Genomic DNA, 23,037 nt, shown 5'->3' with positions numbered 1-23,037 from the left:
ATTCGATACATAGGACTTTCGCAGACTAAAAGTTAATTGATTTATGAAAAAAGCGAAGTAATAGATTTCGTATTTAGATACTTTTGCAGCGCTGTTCGTAAATAAGACTTCAGATTCTTATTAAGGATCAAGGCAGTTTTTTTTTAGCGAGAGCTCTATATTTTTCCGACCACTGTGTTGTATAATAGATAAAAATTTTATGTTGTTGTTAAGGCTGGACGATATTTTCAGTATCCCAGTAGCATTAAAAATTGTATTGTAAATTGAACCGAGTCATGCAGTTCAAAATTCTGTGCGAACAAGACTCTGAGGTAAAAAAAACTCAATGAAATGTTTTCTTTGCTTTGGTTTCTTTTTTCTTCCGTACCTGAGCGTATTGAATCTAAACCGAGAGAATAAATCGAGACATTATATATTCATTATTCATTATTCCGTGCCATTTGCAGCCAGTTTCTTGATTTCCTATTAGTCGGTAATCATTACGTACATGAAATGTTATCTCTTACAGTATGCAAACATGCACATTTGCAATGTTTACATAGTCTAATAAAAACCTTTTAATAATACACTTATTTGAATATTTAGTTTAATTAAAGTAAATTATACAGAAAAATTTATAAAGAATAAGGCCTTAAGACATGCAACACTTTTGCATACCTACGTACGTGTACAATGTACATAAATAAAGTGTTGTGCCGTCTCGATTGTGTACATAACTTATACGAGAGCCCCCCAATATTACGTGCACATATTAGGAAAAATACACACAACCACCTTGTATTATATATTGTACATTATGTAGTACTTATTTTAGGGGGGATCGTGATCGTGCTGCAATTTAGAATTTTAATTGTCACTATGAATGATCCGTGGACGTTGTACGTCTAACTTTCATCACCTTTCTTAATTTTTTTTTTCTAAAATAATTTTTCATTCAGTTATTCTTCAACTACAAGAAAGAACCCAGTTAAACGTCTATTAGTGACAACCACGTCAAATGATGAACTATTGTTATCTCAAAGTGTACGTCAAAACTATTGAAGTAATAGATTTGTATCAAAATTCCAGGAAATCGTCCTCATCAAAAGTTTTATTTTTCTTTCATTCATTAACCACTTTGCAAAAATGCAGACTGAAATATGAATATACTTAGTCAAAACTTCATGAAAAATTTATTAGAAAAAAGGTTGTGTAGTCCACAAAAAAACTTTATAAATTAAAGCTTTAAATCGTTGGTCGCTTTTCTGTTTTTCTTCGAATTTTTCAAAGACTTTATTAAGTCAGTGAAATTGATATGGACAATTTACTTCAGCTGTTTTTGAGGTGGTCGCTTCTTGCTTACAAAAAAGGAATAGTTACACGCGTCTGGTAGAGGTAAGACCGTATACAGGCCTTATAAAGGAGGTTTTTCTTGTATAGATGGTCCAGCTTAAAAACAACTGAAGTAAATTGTTTCATAAATTCACTCTGACATCCACTGTAAATGTAAATCCGATCCACCCTGTTATATTTATGCGAAAAGTAGATTTTACAACGAAATAATAATGTGGACATGAAAATGTGTATACTATACACTATAGGTGTAAAGCTGTAGCCTTTTTATTACAATATTTTCTTATTTTTCAATCTTATAATATTTATATAAAATAAACGTTTAAAAACCAATATTTATTCTTTAACACGCAAAACTTGAATATCTGGTCTCATGGTCGGTATTATATGGTAATAGCACCTATCCATGCTTGCACATAGTTTTCTCGTTACAATTTCTCGGCTAATTTTTTTTTTACAGAAAATTATTTATATTTTAAAACGATTTTGGTTTGAAAATGAGTTAAATGAGTGTGTTGTTGTTGTGTGCTTCGTTTTATAATTTTCAAAATTGATTATGGCAATTGGCTGAAAGGCACAACAAAACAGCAGGAAAAACGAGATTGAATTTAAAAGCTATATCGTTGACAATTTGTTCCCTAGGAGAATTACGCTTTTATATTGCCACAAGGGTTCAATCGCATTGTTTTTTTTTTGTGAGAGAGAGGAGTGGATCAAACGTAAATGAAGTAATTTTGAATATTTGATTAAATTGAAGGTGTGAACGTGTTTTGGTTTTGTCGATACATATGGAACAATCAGTTGCCCTTTGCACTATCATTTTTCTATGATTTTTATTTTCTGAATTGTTTGCGGATTCCGTAGGAATAACTATTTTGTAAAAGCTTCCCTAGAGCACAATTTGAACAAATTTGTCTTTAAATTTCATCGCTTTTCTTTAGAGGATACGTAATGCGCATTTTTAGTTGTGCTGAAGTAGCTTAAGACGAAAATTCGTTGACATTGACATCGTTAAAGAGAATCTCACGAAAATTGAAGATAGGGGTGCTGAGTTCGGTCGGTTCGGTCAGTGAGAGAAAAACCAAGTACATGGCAACTTCATTGTCTGATGGCAGATCAACGGACCATACGCTGGAGGTGAATGGAAAACACTTCGAGACTGTCGACAGCTTTATTTACCTTGGGTCGCTGGTCAATAATGACAATAGCATCGGAGAGGAAATACGTAGAAGGGTAACGCTTGGTAACAGGAGTCACTACAGTCTTCAAAAACTCATCCGGTCAAAAACTATGAACCGCAACCTTTTAAGTGCGAATTGTACAGATCGCTGATTCGACCAGTTGTAGCATATGGATCGGAAGCTTGGTGCATGACGAACAGAAACTTTTGGTTTTTGAAAGGAGAATTCTTCGATCAACTTTTGGAGGTGTCAATGTGAACGGCAACTGGAGAAGATGATACAACCATGAGCTGTATCAGCTTTACAAGGAGCCTGATATAGTCAAATTCATCAAAATCAATCGATTAAGATGGCTCGGAAGATGAACGAGGAACGTGTACCACTCAAACTGCTAAATACAAATCCCGATGGAAGACGCAGACCAGGAAGACCAAGAGCGATATGGAAAGATGCAATTGAGTCTGATCTAAAAGTACTAAGAGTGAGCGACTGGAGAACGTTGGCGCGGAATAGGTCCGATTGGAGAAGATTGCTGGAAGAGGCCAAAACCAATAGTAGGTTGTAGTGCCCACCTAAGTAAGTAAGTAGCAATCTGCCCGTAATCTTCGGCGTCTCTCAACTCTGAATCAAAACATAATGTGAAAACTGTCTCGAATTTCTTGAAAGCATTTTCAAGAAAATTCAGGAAATTGCAAGAAAATATTTCCACGAAAATAGACGCTATTTAGAGTAACTTTCATAGGATTCAGAATTTCCAAACTTTTCGGATTTTTTCTTTGAATTTTCAATTAATTTTTGACCCTATCGATGAGTTTGTCATCACTCGTATGTTACAGCATAAAAATGAAAATTTGAAGTTAGTTAATATAGAAAAATCTCAAGAGAATTCGACCTGCACTGGTCCTTGTAGCCTTGCGAGTAGCCATAAATTATTAATTTTTCATCGCAGCTCCGATTACTTTTGCACCAAAATTCCACCGAAATGCCATAAAATGATAATGTAAGTACTCGTTTAAGGCAAAAAAAAAAGTTCAACACACTGTGCCGAAATGCAATAAAATTGTAGACACCACCGAAATATCTGCATAATGTTTCGTTCTCAGTCAGCGCTTTTTATTATTATTATTATTATTAAGTTTGCCCAAAAAAAACACTAAACTCAAAAACATACCAATAAATTATGAATTGTTTGAATAAGTAAATTTTTTGTGTATTCGGTTTAAATTCTCTTTTTTTACTCTCTTGTGGTTTTAAAGAAAAAAAAATCGTCTCGAATTATTCAAATCCAGCTTAGTGTCAATTTTTAATTAAATTTCTGTATAACTTCAACAAACAATCATAAGTCATAAAATTATTTTCTTTATTTTATGATATTTTTTTTACCTTCTTATATTTAATTTAAAAAATACAAAAACCGCGACAAAAACTAACAACGGACTCCTTTTATAAATCGAAATATACGAAAAGTTTGCATTCGAAAATATATTATCATAAATCCAATTATATCTATAAAGCTGGCCGACAAATAAAAATAGATTAATAAACGAAAAATCAAAAATTGCCTATTTAAATAAACTGGTTATGACTTATGATATAAATCGGCCTCTCTGGCATTAATAATGTAAAAGATATTATTGTCCCGTATATTGATACAAACATTCAACCATACGTGTATATATATCTTATACACACACCGTCATCATCATCGTCGTCGTCGTCATAAACTTGGTGTTTGTGTTGACTACAAGCACCCAACAAGGAATGATAATAAAATACAACATTTTACATCTCTTCTGGCATATTTTATATTGTCGGTTTCTCATAACTTTTTTTCTTATTAATTACAGCTACTCGTTTTATGTTAATGATAATGAAAATATTATTTATTATTTAAAATTTTAATTAAAAGAAAACTAAATTGATTAAACAAGCAAGCTTGATTCGAATTGCTTAACGCCTTGTGTACATATATTAAACATAATAATACGCTTTTGTTGCGCTACTGAAATCCGGAATTTGGACGGTATAATTTTGCAGTTTTTTTTGGGTGAATTAAGTAAACAATAAACAGACACACACAAAAACTTTATTCGACAAAAATCCATTCAATAGACGACGGGAAAATTGGACTTGAACTCACGCGAACTTTTAATAAATGTGGTGATGACGGGCAAACGCACTTACAATTTTATATTATATTATGAAGACGAAATGTTGAATATATTTGATCAATAACTGGCGAGGCGACTTCTATAGGTCTTTATAAGTTTCTATCGAATCGGTTCGACAATCCTTACATTTTCCCTCAAAAATCAAGTGGATGTACCATTAGGAAAAGTGGTATAGACATTTGAAAATTGTTGGAAAGTCAGCATCATAACAGGCAATTATCGCAACCTTTGACTTCCTAATCAGTAGTTTCTTCACTAATGTAGGTGGTACACTCTCACTCATTCTGCATATGATATAAGTAATACCAGCTTGATTTAAAGTATTAAAAGTTCACCCAGATTTTTCCTGCAGTGCCATTTGAAATATTTAACAACTCAATTAACGTTTTTTAAGTGACATGTTTACATATCATCGTATGATCATTAAATCTGCAACTTCTGTTAATGTTTTTTAGAATACCAAATCTTGTACTTCATTTTCTGTAGCATGCATATGCGAATATCAGTTTGAGTTCGTCGTTTATTTTTGTCGAAAAAGTCAACAACAGACAACTATATGTCTATGAAAACTTCAAACTTTACATCCTTTAAAAACTTTAGGCGTTGTTCATCTTAAGATAGTCCTCACCTTGGACGAGTCGTACTGGTCAGACAACAAGAACAAATTGGATCGTACCAACAATTGCACGTCTTAATTCAAATGTTGATATTTTTACGAGTTCACTACACCAGAATTTCGACTCGAATGGTCGTAAGAGTTGCGCATGTATAGACCTCGATAGACCGAATTTTCTTGGCGCAGCCACTGCTACATTTCTCCTAGGTACACAAAACATTCTGGTGAAGCATCTAAGGTATCAATTTATCCTTTAAGAAAGCAATTTTGTGACAGCGAAAAGCGTGTCCGAAAAGTCATGATCTCTCAATTATAGCTATTAACGATGCCTTATGTTCTTTTATGACAGCAAACGAAACCGCGAATGAGGGCGTCCAATTTTCTTAATACAAAAAGCTGTTGATGGGAAAATATCGGTTCACAAAGATGAATCCACTTTGCGGCAATAAAATTCAAATTATGTCGAAGCCTAAATCTAAACAAATATTTAGATTAAATAAGCCAATTACCGGTCATTAATTCGATTTAAAAAAAAATCGGATGAAAAACAAAACTCTCTTTAATAAAACTTGCGTATACACGAAGCGTAATGTTTTAAAACTAGTTTTCTTGTTGTTTTAAACAAATTCAATATTTTTTTTATTACGCTGGGATATCATTCAGCAGGAGGCTAAATTGAATGTGGAATGCAATTAATTTTAATAATCATGTAGCGGTAAGTATAATGAAATGTTAATATTTATTTTTACGTAGCATTTAACGTAACCACAAACATGATTTTATTACAAGAGACCTCTATAATGTAAATTGTGGTGTTATAAGAGGTGTAGCTCTATGTCCGGATATATTTCGATGTTGTAAAAAAAATGGTATATTTACTACGAAAATATTGTTAGCTTAGCCAACACTTAAAATTACTGTATAGCTGTGAGCAGTGATCGTATAATATTATTATCGTTATACGTACTCTAGTTAAAGAATGGAATATATTTCGAAAAAGACATTTCGAGTCATAGATATATTCAATATTCACCGCCGTATAATAACTCCATACTTTCATCTGCATACATATGTTTAGCAAATAAAAGCAATTACAGCTAATAAAATTTGCATTTATAAAGCTCAGTCATGTTCATGTTCAAACATATAAAATTGAAGATTTACGACTACAATGCGATACCTGTTGATCCTGTTTGACACACATATTTTTGTATAAATATGTCCTACAAGACAACTTCACAAAGACCTTAACGGTTTGCAATTATTCAGAACATGTTCGAAGGAATTGATTCCCTCTCCAAAGGGACTAGCTTGCAAAAAATTAATATTTTTAGTTTTTTAGGGTATTGTGCCCGTTTTCAATTTTAATTTGACGTATAAGTTTGGAAGACATTCCAAATTCAGAGGTTTGACCAGAGTTGGATCGGTTATCCGAAAAACCGAAAATTTCGGTTCGGATAGAACCGAACCGAGAATTTCGGTTCGGATTGAACCGAACCGAAATTTTCGGTTCGGTTTGAACCGAACCGAATACTTTGGTTTTGTCGTAAAACAATATGAAATGAAGGCAGACTCGTCAAAATTGATTGATTTCATTATGAACTAAACAAAAAGAAGTAAATGGAGCAATTGCATGCGATTTTTGTGAGAAAACGAATTTGACAAGAACTTATGAGATTTTCAATTCTCAATAAAAGTATCATGCAATTGCTCCATTTACTTCTTTTTGGTTAGTTCATAATGAAATCAATCAATTTTGACGAGTCTGCCTTCATTTCATATTGTTTTTCGACAAAACCAAAGTTTTCGGTTCGGTTCAATCCGAACCGAAATTCTCGGTTCGGTTCAATCCGAACCGAAATTCTCGGTTCGGTTTAATCCGAACCGAAATTTTCGGTTTTTCGGATAACCGATCCAACTCTGGGTTTGACTCTAAGTTAGAGATGGACCAGAGGTGTTTGCCTGTCAAATTCATTTTCATTCAGTTTTTTTTCTGGATTGAAATTTAAAGTGTAACGCAAGTGCCGCGGACGATTTCTAAACAATCTTAACCAAGACACCACTTGGTACTCGTTAGTATTTCTAAAATTTAACATTTTTGTCGTCACTTACAATGTAGCAACTACCAGATAATGCATCTAATATTACGTAATGTTTTAGTGATACGACATGGTTGACGGACGGGATTGCCCAGTGGTCACGTACTAGCCTTCCAAAATGATCCGGTTCGAATCCTATGTCAGACAATTCCACATGGAATTTTTCCAGCTATTATTGGTAACGTCCTAAAGCTCACTCAAGCGCCATAATTTGGGTAGTTGCAGTGTGTTTGGTGGCTGATGAATTTGTGTGCATAATGTCTAGCCTACATTTAGGCAAGATATCAATTAAGCAACTAACTTTCATCAGAGAGTACTTGAATACTTCGAGGCGTGGTTCAAAAGTCACGTTAGGCAGGTGATCCAGACTGCACTTGTTATTGGCTGTTAATGACTGTTCAAATCAAATCAAAACTGTCCCAGGTTGCTAAAAGCAATGTTTTCTTATTAATTTTTTATCCGTAAGGGAAGTCACTTTAACATCAGGCTCGCGATATAAACAAAAACTCGGTAAAAGCATCACTCCCTTCTATACTAAACGAAACGACTTACAATGACTACACATACAAATTATCATTCTAACTTTACCTCAGTTCGTTCGCAAAACTAAGTAATTTACGAGGATAAATTACAGAGCGACCTCTTTTCGCAGTACGTATACGATGTAGTTTTTAGTCTCTATTAACAATTGTGTTGTGATAAATATTTAATTAATTAACTGGTTTGAACACGGCTATTTGCAGTTGTATACTTACTTGAATGCGTTAATTAAATAATATCCGACCGATTAAGTTATTCGAATAATTTTCATTATATAATTTGAGACTTCAGTTTAAACGACACGGCTACATGAATTATTAAGCCACTACTTTTCTATTTTTACGAGTGATACGATAATAACATTACACATATTACGTAGCCAACTCCATTTGCTTGAACCGTATCATATCATTTTTTAGACCCGTACGACGTGTGAGACTTAAAAGTTTGTTTTAACTGTGGGCGCAACTTGTTCTTTAACAAAAAATTTCGTGAAAATTTTGAATTTTCTTTTGATAGATTTCGGCTTTTGTTCCAAATATTTAGAAATATTTGTGAGACATTCCGTAGGCTTTTTAGAGCGAAAAGTGTGTTAAAAGCGCAAAGTAAGTTCACTTTGAGTTAACTGACCGGAAATTGTTGGAAAATAATTTGGAAATTTTTTTGAAAACTAGAAAATCCTGAAAAGCAAAAAAAATCATCGAAAATCCAGAGAGGATTTTCTTTGGAAAAATCCTTTGTCAACGAAATTTCAATCAATTTTGCTTGCTGTATATCAGTATATTCGACAGCTGTGCATTTTGTTCCTTTTTCACCAAGTGACCTACGTAACCTTCCAAAATCTATTCCCTAATCAAATGCTAATGTGCTAATTTAATGATAAAATGTTAAAACTATTGATTTTGCCTCAATCTGCTCAAAACAAATTCGTGATCAAAAGAAGTAGTAGACTCGATGTTTGTACTGGTGATATGCCTTCTGTGGCAAATTTAAATAAAATTCTAAAACATTATTCGTTACATTAACCATTTTGAATTCTTTATAGTATTGGGGTGGGTCTAGAAGCTAGCATAGGAGAAATAAATCCAATAAAAAACATGTAAGTCTTTATCATAGGAACCTTGTTTTTAAGTTTACGATAAAGAAACTTTTTGGTGGCTTGAATCCGATGCCTTGATGTCCTAGATTATTGTCGTCTTGATATTTCAAAGAATTTTAAATTCTATAAACGATGTAATGTGAGGATGCGTAAATGTTCATCTAAGCCTAGGCCTAAATCGTTCACGTACGGGCCATGCATAGCCAGCTGAATTTTGATTGGCGCATGTAGGAATGCACGGCACACACACTTAATTTATTATTATTTTTCAATTTTTTGTTCAATAGAATTTTTTTTTCCGCTGCATTACCATGAACATAATATTGTATGTCAATCTCAGCTAACAGATGTCATTTTTCGCACATTATGCACAATGGATAAATGCAGCACAGAACAATAAATAAAACGCAGTTAAATAAATCATTGTACATAAATGTGTCTTGTAATTCGTTATTTTTTTTATCAATTGTTAGTTGTTGTAGTATAGTAGATTATACACTCTCTATACACACGACGAGAGATGTAAGGCATACAAACCTTACCAAAATGTTTACGCATATTAAATTGTATGCAAACAAATTTATTAACCATGGAGAAAAAAGGGATCTTAAATTTGTGTTCGAATTAGACATGGTTACAGCGTTACAACGGTCTCTCCATACGTAAAAATTAAATGTACATTTCGTGTGTACATACGCAGATTTATAATATTTGATTTGTGTACACATTTCATGAAATGGAACCATTTCTTTTTCTCTCTTTATGTTGACAGCCATTACAATTAAATGGTTAAATATTGTTCCCTGCATTTTATGCACAAAAGTGACATATTGTATTGGCTGCAGAAATTCTGTTACAAAACAATGATTTTCTTAAATGCAGTTGATGCAGTCGTACAATATGGTTCTCTTTTCATTCTTGAGTTCGCTTCCACCGTCTAAAAATTTAAACGAAATATTTTACTAGTAAAAATTGTAATTTTTTGATTAAGAAGTAACCAGATTAAGAAGTAACCGGATATAGAGCAGAAGCATTCTACAGAATATTTTGTGTGTATCAATGTAATTTGAACGGAAACAATTCATTTCGAAAGAGCAAGATAGTTTCCGGATACACATCCAGTTATCAGCCTTTATCTTTGACGAAATTTTATTCGCTTTGCTATGTATTTTCATCATAAATTGTCGTATCACAATCCTCAGACTATTGTTTATCTTATACTAGTTGAAATAAAATCTTTTACTTCATTTGTTTAATGCGAGATTTTGCTATAATACTGAAATCGAAACCACTGTACCTCGTTAATTGTTGGTTTCGTTGTCGATAACATAGATGATTAACAAAAAAGTTATCAGTTTTTGTTACAAGGAACGACATCTCAAAAGTCTCATATCTTATGATTTCCACGTTTTCAATGAATTCCACACATTCCACACAGCTCACACTCTGTATCAGTATGATCCGCTGTGGTTGCCAAGGTTGTATATATTATTAGGAGGGTGCGCCAACAGCCCTTTTTCGTGGTGACATTAAATCAAAAGTAAATGGTCGCTGTCGAACAATATTAACCATTTCGCAACCGGTAGCCGCTATTTTGTCTTCAGATATACAGATCCACCAAACAAGCTGTCATATAATAGAAACACAGAAACGAACAATAATCGAGTGGTAATTTGGTGCTTACCCGAATGTTAAACGAAGTAGCCCTGATCCTATGGGCTCCTAGGAAAACAATCTGTAAAATAATCTGAACTAGGCATCTGGTCCGACCTCTGTTACCTGTAGTCGTTCGTAGTTTAAATTGACTTTCTGAAATAATTAACAACCAAGAAACGAGGCTACAGTTTCCCATTATTTAAAGTCTAGTCTCAGACATTTTAATAACGCTTTGTCTAACATTCATCAATTACACGAAAAAAAAAGCACGGAGCTCAAAAAAATATCTCAAAATTGATCTCAAATGGAAGCTAAAGGTTAACACCAGAAGTGTTATTCTCAATGTTGAAAATGATTGACGAAAATCTTTTGTTTTGAACAACTAACCTTTAAACTTTTCTTCAATTTTTTTTTTCTCTCTTCCATTTAAATTGACTAGAAAGAAGGAAAAAAAACACAACAAGAGCCGATGTAATGGCGTTCTAAAAAACATACACTTACTTCTCCATCAATGGGCTTTCTGAGTTGCTAATCAAACTCATCATTTATCACAGACCGTGTACAACATAAAACTTTTATTTAAAATCAAAACCATCACCTCAGCTCTATTGTAAATGTGTTGTGTATAGAGTTCACAAAATCCAACGAAAGGAAGACACACACAAAAAAAACATTATTGGTAAATTAGCTGCCATTAAATTGATCAGGCCTCACATTAATGAAACACCTTTCAATCACCACGCGAACTAAATGCAACACCGTACGTTTACATAATATTAATACTATGTACAAAAGATTATTTTTCTCGTCTTCACGAATATTTATATTTCAAAAAGCCAATCTTTAATATATATGAGTGCTGTGTTGTCTTGTGCGTACACGGACTCCAAGCAATGGTCAATTATATTGATGAGAAGGAAAACAAAACAGCAACAACACATTACACTACACCCAGCAACAACAACAAAAAATTGGTCATAATTTGAAAATGATAAATTACGAAATTATTTATGCTTTTGGAAAATTTGTTTTAACGTTGATAGGTGAGTTGGTGTATAACGTATGTATGCAGAGAGTCGAACAAAAAAAAAATCAATCAAATATTGATTTTTGTTTCAGAAAATCTGAAAGAGTTGTAAGAAAGACTTGTTCTTTTAATGACCCTGAACGATTATTAAAGGCAAAATCAAAAACCTATTTTTAATGATGTGATCTGATGTGTGTAGGTCTTGTTATTAATTTATAACGTAATGATGATGGACGATACAGAGAGAAATCTTGGAATAAATTGAAATCTTTGTTTCGGGAATCCTCTGAACCTCAATTTTTTTTCTGAAAGAAGTGATTTGGGTGAACGACATCTGTTGTCACCTCTTTCATCCTCTCTACCTGTCTTTCATTTTCGTTCTAATGTTCTTTTTTATGCCGAAGAAATTTGATGAATTCAAAAATCTAGTCCTTCAATATTTAGCAAAATTGAATGGTTAAATAAACGACATCAAAAATATTTATCGAGATGATTGACTACTCGGAAAGGATGGTGTTTAAACCTTTCTAGACATGCCACCGAACGAAAAATAAAAACAACAACATCGTTTAAGTGCCCGGTACTGGAATGGGCTTGACACAGGTCCGAAATATGGCAAATGTGTTTTGAGCAAAATTAGTGTTCTCCCTTACAAAACGGGTTCCCAACTAATCCCAATCTTTTCTATTATCCCACATTTTAGTGTCGAAAAATGATTCTTTTGATGTTGTACATGAGTTTCGAACTTGCCGGGTCATAAGCCAAAGTCGGGGCCAACACAATCATTTTTCAAAGCTAACAAATAACATTTGTTGTGTCTTTCACAAATTGAAACTTCTGATTTGCCTCTGTGTACACAGAACTACACCCGAAAATGGGTATCTAAATACAGATTTCCGCTCGATTTACAATCATTAAACAAACAAAAACGATTAGCGGCTCGGTAAGATATTGCGTTAGAAAGACTTAAGCAACGCATGTGGTGCATACTCCTGATTCGAGACATTCCACAATAATTTTTACCGGCATAAGCAACATAGACATATTAAGGGCTAAGCTCACTTCTTGGCAAGCAAGCTTAGTTTAATAGACACTCGAATTTAACGAATAATTCGGTATTCTGGCTGTCCTGATCGGTAAAAAATAAAATTGAAATGAGAAACACAGGATCTGTAAGATCTGTAAAAAATACTCTTGATTATCGACTCTTACCGTCGTAGACGAGTGAGAACTTCACAACGTTCCACTTCAAATCAACATGATGACCTGTGACAAATCGGAGAAACGCAACCAAACAAATCTGTAAACATAAAATGCTGTCTGCACACGTTCACTTCGGTCACTGTGCTACCTGCCTTCAATTCAGATATAAATTCTAAGTACGACAACAAGAAACCTACCAGCGTGAGACTAACTATATGTAGAACGATTTAAATGAATTGAACAATTGCGCTTGTGCACAATTTAGTCATTAGTGAACGAAAACGGGAGAGTATGGTGTTGCTTTTACAAAATAAAATCCTCATATTTCCGCCTACTGACCCTATATTGACCCAGAGGAAATTAAAACAATTGCTGACTAAACTGCCACTTCCAATTATGTTTAATTTCGTCTGATTGTATACCCGTACACTTTACAATTTTTCGTTTGTTGCTATGAAATGCAAAAATCCGTTTGGTAACATCAATTTGAGAAAAAAAAGTCTCTCTAAACATCGATCAAAAGCGCACATTGTGAAAAGAAATCATTTTCAGTGTTCGGATGAATAAATGGAAAATAATAAATAAAAAAAAAAAATCTCCCCATTTGCTAATAAACAATGATTTTTCAAATCTCCAATTTGCGATATATTGCAAAAACCAACATGCTATAAATTTTGCACACTGAACTCCGCGTTAAAAATCAAACCTCAGCATAATTATTTATGTATAACTACAAATTATGGTTTAGCATTTTTGTTTTTTGCATTTTTTTTTTCGTTCGCATATACGTTCCTCTTTGCTGAGTGTAACAAAGGTATATGTTTTTAAATCGTCGGTTCTTTTTGTTCTTAAATTACAGAATCACTGTTTGAATAAAGGCGATCAAAAATGAGATTTTTCACAGCTATAAGTGGTAGTTATACACCGCAAAGCATGTGGATGTGTTTTGTGTTCGAAGGAAAAGTTTTTTTTTTATTAATTTTTATTTTCTACACGTTAAGGTGAGCGTTTATTTTTTATTAATTTTTTTTTTTATATTCTCGTATGCATCTCTACACTACACACATTTCGTTTCGATTCTCCGCACATATGTGTGAATAAAAACTCAAGCCTCCAATATCTTCTGCTTGTATCCAGAATTTACTTGGAGTCATTCAGTCTGTACTTAAGAATGCCGACGTTTGGTTAAAGAGAAAAAGAAAAAGAAAAATCTTATTATGCAGATATGCACCATACATTTACGTCAGCCAGGTACTTATTACACTTTGAATTGGCTTAGACAATATTCAATAGAGAATATCTACACCTACATTTTTACATTGTAACGAAGAGTAAAGGGGGCATTTCACAGAGGTTTTTCGGAATTGTGAAGTTTTAGCAAATAGACAATTTTTCAGGGCCAGACTGGTAAAAAAAAGCGCTCCTGTGAAATGTAGGAAAAGGCTTTCGAAGTGAAGAAAAGGCTTAAAAGGGCCTTACTGAAATTTCTCGAGGTGCACAAAACGTACATGGTCTCGTAGGGTGTCATTTGACAGGTAATTTAATGTGCTTTTGGGCCAAATAGGGTTTTTTGTGGTTTGGATGCATTTACGATGAAAAAGAAGTTGAAATGTTTAGGTGTACATATTTCATCATAGATGCATCCAAACTTCATAAGACCCTATTTGACCCAAAAGCACATTAAATTACCTTTCAAATGATACCCCACACGACCATGTACGTTTTGTGTCACTCGAGAAATTTCAGTAAGAACAGTGTAAGTCTTCGGTTGAAAACTTCAACTGCACATATTTCAGTGTCAATGAATTTTAACCCCAATAAGTCCCTATTCGGCTCAATATTACATGTGATTACCTTTCAAATGACACCCCACACGACCCTGTACGGCTCGTGTAACTGGAGAAATTTTTGTAAGGAAAGTGCAAGTTTTCGGTTTTTGATCACCTTTCACCAGTCACACAAACTTCGAAGAATTTTTGTGAAAGTGGTTTTGGCTTCTAGTTTCGAACATATAAAAAAAGTCCACTGGAAAATACGTCCGATTTCGGTCGGCTGTTTTTCAACGAGCTTCAAAAGATATCACTTTTGAGATTTCAATAATTTGTTTCCAGTCTAACAATCGGAGCGAGGTGCACAATATTCGATTTTTGATACAACAAAGTGGTACGTTGAAAAATAAAATGAATTTAGTTCACGTCATTGACGTCGTCTGTAAAATATCGAAAACGTTTTTCACTCTCTGATTGAACAATGAGTTTTCCCAACACAACTGCTTTAAAAAGCGTAGACAATTGTATTTCGAATGACCACCCTCTGTGCTAAACACTACTTGGTGCACCAGTCCTGATAAGCAAGCGCCCCGAATGTGACTATCACGAGAATGAGGCTGCGTAGAGGCTTTCGGTATAGCCTTGACCGATAATTATTAGAAGTTATTTTTGAGAATTTTACTCCTGACAAATTCTAAATTTTCTTCGCAGCTTTTTTAGAAATTTTCGGAATTTTCAGAATTTTTAAGAATTTACGTTTCCAAAAAAGCCTTGATAATTATATCTGTGACATGGAAATATATTGTACTGGTATGACTCATGACAGTGACGACCAAAAATCTCAATACTTGGTTAGATAAATTCTAATTTCTTTCATGATTACGGGAAGTAAAGTTGGCTGAATCTATTCAAAACCTGTCTCCCAGCCATTATGTCAAAGTAATCGCCGCATCTAAAGTAAAGGGAAATCTATTCATTCGCTAAAGCTAAACGATCACTAGTGGTGGGTAGTGCCCCTCTCTTATATAAAATATACACATGCATGCCCGGTATGCATATCTCATCTAACGATGTTTATGTTTATTACTTCTCATCCTCATGAATTTTTGCATTCAGGTATATTTATATGAGAATAAGATGACTGATTTGCGTTAATATTGCCTCTTCTTTGATGTTGAAGCCTCTTTTGTGTGTATCAGATAAAATAATAAGAAAACACTTAAAATTGTATCACGATGGATTCATTTAACAATAATAATTTATCCTTTAATCTACCGAACATTATGGAACCGTTCGTTTTGTAATGTGGCTAGAAAAATGAGAGAAAGAGGAAGATATAATTCCCGAGATATTGTTAATGTTTGAATTACCATATTTACAGATGTTTACCGAATCTCGGGGGAAAAATCAGTAGATGATTTTAAATTGATGATTGGAGAAACATTTACAACATTATCGTAAGCGACTGCAAACTAGTTGTTGAAGTTGTTTCTTTTTTATTGTACATGAAACACTCTGTGATGCCTTAAACAAAAGACGTAACAGATTTAATGATAATAAGGTTATAATCTTACCATTTACAAAAGGCAAACAGTGCATTTTGTTCCGCGATTGTTGGAGGTATTTCTATAGTACGCAGAGGGGCATACCTTCTCGATTATATCGATTTTAGCATAAAATGATATCTTAATTCACAATCCCCTAAAACTTGTAGCTAGGGATTGCAAACCGAGACCAAATTTGATATTTCGCTGTTACGGTTAATCGGAATCGGGACCGGTATGGGATCGGTTAATCGCCCTTGAAATATTGATAATATCCTATCTGTTGAAAAGACCTGCTAACATGTTCTGTTCTTTTTTGGTCAAACAAAATAACCTCCAAACACTATCCTCATCATCTCCCATTGGATGATTCATTGGTTGTTTCAATCATAAGTACCGTAAAGAATCACAGACCATCAAATGACATTGCACACAGGCGATCCTATTACAAGGCGGAGAGTAATTTTCGAAATATTTCCAAAGCTAGTCCAACCAAAAATTTCTAGAGACCGAAAGACCTGTTAATAAGTATCGATTACTCAAAATTGACTGGTTAACTCGTTTTTCGGTTTTTGTAAAATTTTTGGTTTAATCGGTTCAAATCGGTTTTCAATTTCAATACCTGTAGCTTAAGTAGTGCTCGCATCAGATCATACCATTTATTCTAATTTTGCTTTTTCAATCTACATTATCAACTGAACCCACTTCCTTTATCATGTAATCGGGTTCATAATCTTCTACTTCATTGGATTTAACATACATTTCGATATGCAGACAAACAGAGCTCATCGTTTATTTCAGTTGTCGATAACCGTTTCATTAAAGTTTATTGTTCGCAATTGATGTTCATTATTTTGCCGATTTTCTGTAAATCCATCTGTGAAATGTAAAAATACTGAACAATGTAGATCAAAGTAAAAATGATATAATTAGCAGATGATCTTTTCGAAATACGAAAAATATCAATCAGAGCTTCCGTTCTGTATTGATTTTTGTTTTTGCTAAATGTTCGAATTTCTCATTGCCACTCACTTGTTTCCATCAAAGTACCATCTTTTCCACGAAATTCTTTCTTTTCATATTAAATTAAACAATCGCATTGTTGAAGGGTTTTTGCACCGTCAGAACAATTTGTTCATCATTGGAAATATTTTAATTTCTAACAATTAACCATTATTATTACATTAACAACGTATATGTAGCGGAGGAAACTCCTTCATTATGTATCATAATATATAGAGTGAATACCCTCGTGTCTGGTTCAATTTGTTCAATTTGCAGACACAAAGGCTTATATTAATCCTGACATTTGGTCAAGCCTTCCTCTTTAAAAGAAAACAAAAACCTTTTCAGTGAAGAAGAAAAAAAACACACACAACAACCACATAGGATTCCAACGAATGGATTAATTATTTTATACTCTCATTTCCTTACATTAAATCGATAATATTACTAACCATATTCGGAAAAGTGTTTACAAACAATTTTTATATTTTTTTGTTAACAAAAAAAGGCATCTGCTATTAAATTAATGTGTTGTTTTAATGAATACCTTTCAAGAACATGTTCACGCGCTACACCGTTTATGTATATTATGTTTATGTATGATCAGAAGTAATCTCTTTACGATCGGATATTACAGACAATTATATTTTTTAATATTAAAAACCATCATACTACACAAAGATATTAAACGAACGAAAAAACAAAACAACCAACCATCGAATGAACATTGAAATTACAGTTTTTGATATGGGTTTGATCGGCGCTTTTTTTATATGTAAAAGTAAAAAAAAATTGTTTTCAAACAAAGAGAAAATTACTCCCTAAAAAGCTAAAAGGTTAGTGATTGGAAATGAAATTTTATTAAGTGAAACTAATAAAAAAAATCCGTTTTTTTATTGTATCTCCTCTTCTTCTCTTCATATTTCTTACTTTAAAACATCCGAATCGGTCCATTTTATATCGTTTTGTGTCATGATTTGTAAGTAGCTCTCTGACTTTTCTCTCATCATTAGATGTGCTGTCAATAAAAATTAAGAAATTCAATTCAACTTATACCGCAAAGCGTTTTTTTCTGTGGATAGTAGGAAGTTTGAGGTCATATCGATGATGTGATTGTTTCTAAATTGAACGGAATAAATGGATTTGAACCAGTCGATTGATATGGAAGGAATTTTATGGTTTTTTTTCTTGTTCTTCTTATTGAATTTGATTCATCTTTTTTAATGCTAATACATGATCGTTCATATAATATAATGGAGTGCGATCTGAAGAAAGAAAGTTCACACAGAAAAGTTATACAACGCGTTATATCACTATTTTTGGTAGATTCATTTACCAAATTAAATGAAATTTGCCAAAAATTACTAAATTTACCGAAATGGAAATTCAGTATATTTTTGGTAAATTTTAGTAAATTCGGTGAATGGCACAATGCACAATGGGGGACTGAAGTTTTTACAAGTTATTTTTAATCGACGTAAAACAATTTTAGCAATTCTTTTGGTCAGAATTGTCGATGCCCATGCAGAACACCTTACGCGTACTTATTTTCATCGAGACTGGAAACGGCCTCCGTCACATTTTAGACGGCTGACAAAATTTGGTCGATTTAGGGGCGTACTTTGTAAACAAAATTAATTTTATTTGATGAATTTTAAAACCATCAAGTCCCTATTCGGCTCAATAGTACATGTGATTACCTTTCTAATGACACCCAACACGACCCTGTACGGCTCTTGTAACTGGAGAAATTTTTGTAAGAAAAGTGCAATTTATCGGTTTTTGCTCACCTTTCACCAGCCACACAATTCAATTCGAAGAATTTTTTTGAAAGTGGTTTTGGCTTCTAGGGTCGAAGTCCTTTCTAGGTACCTATAAAAAATTGCAATAGAAAATGCGTCCGATTTCGGTAGGCTGTTTTTCAAAAGAATCTTTCATTGTTAATTTATGATAGCCGTGATATGAAGGCTGGAAGATGTAGATAAGATGATTACATCTGATTTTTTTAAGCAACGATCTTTGTACAAAATTACTTCTCCATGAAGAATAACAATTATTGCATTTACATCCGTTCCGGTGAGGAAGGCAAGGAAACGTAAAATTAAACGAAAAGCAAATTTTGCAATGTAAACCATTAAAAAATAACACAAGACACGATATCCACGCTTAATTAAGCAATGTTCTCACATCATATTATGGCTTCAGCGACTGTTTCACGCACACAGCTGCGTTAATCTCTTGAAACTTTTGTTACTGTAATCAATGCTTATGCACACGACAATCAAAAAAATGTGAACCCACCTTTAACGTGAAATTATTATTGCTATTGTTATAATAAAAGTAAATTTTAAACGCCATGTTGTACATCATGGTAAACACAAAATTACCCATTCTTGGTAATAACTTTATTGAATTGATTCTCGTTTTTTGGTTGTTTTTTTTTTTGGTTTGGTTTGGGAATGCAAGGCATTTATGTATGTTATTAACATTTCATACAGAAAACGAAATATTAAATTAATTTAATGAGCTCTCGTTTATCCATTTAATTCATCTTCTTTTATTAAAACAACTTAATTGATTTCAATCAAATTATTACATTGAATTATATTGCGGTTAATGATATGGCGTGATGACAAACTTTCTGAAAGAAAAAAAAATAATTTTTTATTAATTCGTATGGCCACTTTCAGACAGTTTCAAGGTATTGGACTTTGTAGTTGTGGATTTATATTTTATTTATTGGGCACATTAAATACGGTAGGGGAATTCGGAATGATCGCAATTGTTTTATTAATCATTTTTACGACAAAATAATAGTTAAAGAACTATATGTAATGCCCTCTCATGCAGTAAAAGGTTTGTGGAAACTAATGAAGTAAAAGATTTGTTCTTTGCGATTGACAACTAAACATGACAGGTGATGTAACTATAGCGACGTCTAGATGTTTCCTAGTGTCAATATCTAGATCAACACCAATTATCAGGCATACTTTTCCGCGCTTGTATTTTAATAATGAATAATATTCATCTAAATTCACGCCGTAAGAGCGCTTCAGAATTTGAGCTTTGGGTGAATCAGTGAAAGAACAAATTAATTGAAAAATAAATCTCTGATATTAGAATATCATGAATTAACCAAATGCAACGCTGCGTGTCATTTGGCTTTGAAACGTTAAATTGTGAATTTTCAGCAAACTCACGGCGTCAACTCTGAGTCACTATGTTAAGGGTATACATATACATTGTGATTATATTGCAAACACCCGTGGTCTTAGGATACAACACCAAGGCGGAAGGGATGAGTGAATATTTAGAGTTGCTGTCCGTGCAATTAATAAAATATTTGTGTAGTCCATGCACGATCGTCTGACAACAAATTACAACAACTTCCACAAACAGAACATTTTAGGAAAACAAGAAGAAGGGATCCTTTATCGTAGTCAAGTTCTTCGAGTGCAAATCGATTTCGTTGCTCAAGTTGATTTTTGTAGCACAGGTCCTAAATTTCCATGGAAAACTTAGGACTGGTGCTACAAAAATCGACTTTGTGCAACACGGTACACAATACACCTAATGTCAAACACTAGGTGATTCTTCGATTGCATCTGCGTCTGTTGCATCAGACATTGCTGCGTGATCCGTCACTCAATTAAGCGGACATTTTTGTTTGATGAAACGAGAAAGTTATCTTTACTTCACTACGATTTAAGCATGAATTGCTGATTTTCTGTCATTAAGATGTTAACAGCCAGTTAACAGATAACCGCCCAGTATTACCTTTTATTTAGCTACAAGATTTTAGCTGCTCTCCGAAATAATTGATCACATTTACTTCATCATCATCATCTTGTCCTACTCCGCGGGGAAGCATAAGCCACCAACGAATTGCCTCCATCGCACACGGTTCAGCGCCAAGGCTTTGACCACATTTACTTACATCCAATTAATTTACTGGATTCATCTTCAAACTCGAAAAAAAAAACCCTTTCTATAACCCTATGTGCTTGGATTTAGATGGTCATGTTTTTCCAAAATGTAATGAACTTACTCGGGTTATACTCACAATACTTACAACGAATAGCGCCAGCGCTACACACATATTTGCGATTCGAATACCAGACTGTGTCATTTTCCAGCTGAATTCTTTTTTAAATGTTTTTTTCCCTCTTCATAGATACACATTAACTTATAATATAATTACCAGTGTCAAAGACCAGTCTACCAGTCACTTTCATTCATTAACCATTTTTGTTCATGATTTTTTAATGTTTCATTACAACATCTCTGACTTAAGCAATAAAAATCTTTGAAAATATACAGCACGGTAGAGAGGAGCGATTTGGTTTTTTTTTTCTGTAGAAATGAAAGGAAAATTTTAAAAAGGCAAGCTGTCCGCTTCTCGTACAATTTCAATGATTTTTGTGTGTGATGATAATGTAGGTACATCAGGTTTTTTCACCCCCTGGACACTTCCACAAAAAATCTAAATGAATAACGTGAATACAGTCACGCCCTTGGGGTTTTTATCTTCTCCAATAAACTTAAGGGCATATTTTTTTGAATTGGAACTTTAGAGCCTCGGCAATTCTCCGCTATCAAAATTTTTTCTCCGCCAATAACGGATTTGTTCCACAGTTTTCCCAGCTCTTTCCATCCCCGAGAGTTTTGGATGTCCTACCACATAACTCGGCGGTTCGCTGATAGTAAATTTTCAAAATCTGTAAAATCGTCTATCAGCGGACACCTGAGTTTCTATGGTGAACGAATAAAACTTGCTGAAGACGATAGAGCGTGAAACACTATGGAACAAATCCGTTATTGGTATCACTTCAAATGTTGCTACAGTTTTAAAATGTGCAAAAATATTCAAATGTTGACCTTTTGACCTTTTTTCCTCGAAACGTAAAACCAAACCAATGCAACGGTTGGTAGCCATACCTTAATTTACAATTAAACAAATTCATTTGATTAGATGTCTTTAGTTTTCTGAGGTAATAGTGGACATTGCCACCAGTGTCTGTAATAGGGCCTAGCATTAAGAAATATTTCGCCAAATTCACAGAAAAGTTCACCAAATTTAATGAATTGTTCAGTGAAAGCTGATGAAATAATTCTCAATGTTAGGCCCTGGTCAATAAACCACATCTAGCAGTTGAAGATATACTCTTTAGAAAACTAGTCCTCCTACGATTTATTGTGTCGTTTCGTCACATATTGGTCGTCGAAGAAATAAAGAAATAAAAAAAGTTGCACAGTCGCTCCGCTCTACTATATGTACATAATGTTACATATACTAATGCTAAAAAAAATTAAATGCAAGAATCTATTAATGGTGTGGCTGTGTAGTCTGTACATATATAAATATGTAATGCAAAACCTATGTAATAGCCAAAGTGCATGCACCGTCTCTTGTGTATATGCTATGAAATGTTCAAGCGATTGATTAAATTATTTTTACTAAATGCAATCAACTTAGCAAAAATATTAAGTAAACATACAATCAACTAATTAAAAACCACAAAGAACAATGCAACGGTAGTTGTTTTTACATATATTACAATGATTAATTATCTTGTTTACGTAGCATTAAATTGGAAACTAATTTAACCGACAGCGAACGAAAAAAATAATTTCTTTTTCATTTTCAAGAAAAACATTTTATTACAGTACCAGGCGATAAGAAACATAATACCAATGCACGGATACAAGCAAATTGTTTTCGCCTTTTGTTTTAAATACGTATACGCTCGGCGTTGCAATGGTCTGGTCAGTGTGTTTGATATATTTTTTTTTTG

The 23,037-nt window shown here is 33.4% G+C and overlaps 1 long non-coding RNA gene across 1 annotated transcript; it reads left to right on the top strand.

The window, feature by feature from the left end:
* The first annotated feature begins 2,924 nt into the window (after positions 1 to 2,924).
* Positions 2,925 to 21,961, top strand: LOC119069823. Its single transcript, XR_005086413.1, has 3 exons — positions 2,925 to 3,097; positions 18,518 to 18,520; positions 21,947 to 21,961. It is a non-coding gene; the product is annotated as an uncharacterized LOC119069823 (long non-coding RNA).
* The last annotated feature ends 1,076 nt before the right edge of the window (positions 21,962 to 23,037 follow it).

Source organism: Bradysia coprophila (assembly GCF_014529535.1).
Source record: "Bradysia coprophila strain Holo2 chromosome X unlocalized genomic scaffold, BU_Bcop_v1 contig_39, whole genome shotgun sequence".
Lineage (NCBI taxonomy): Eukaryota > Metazoa > Arthropoda > Insecta > Diptera > Sciaridae > Bradysia > Bradysia coprophila.
This window is presented reverse-complemented; position numbering and strand designations above follow the sequence as displayed.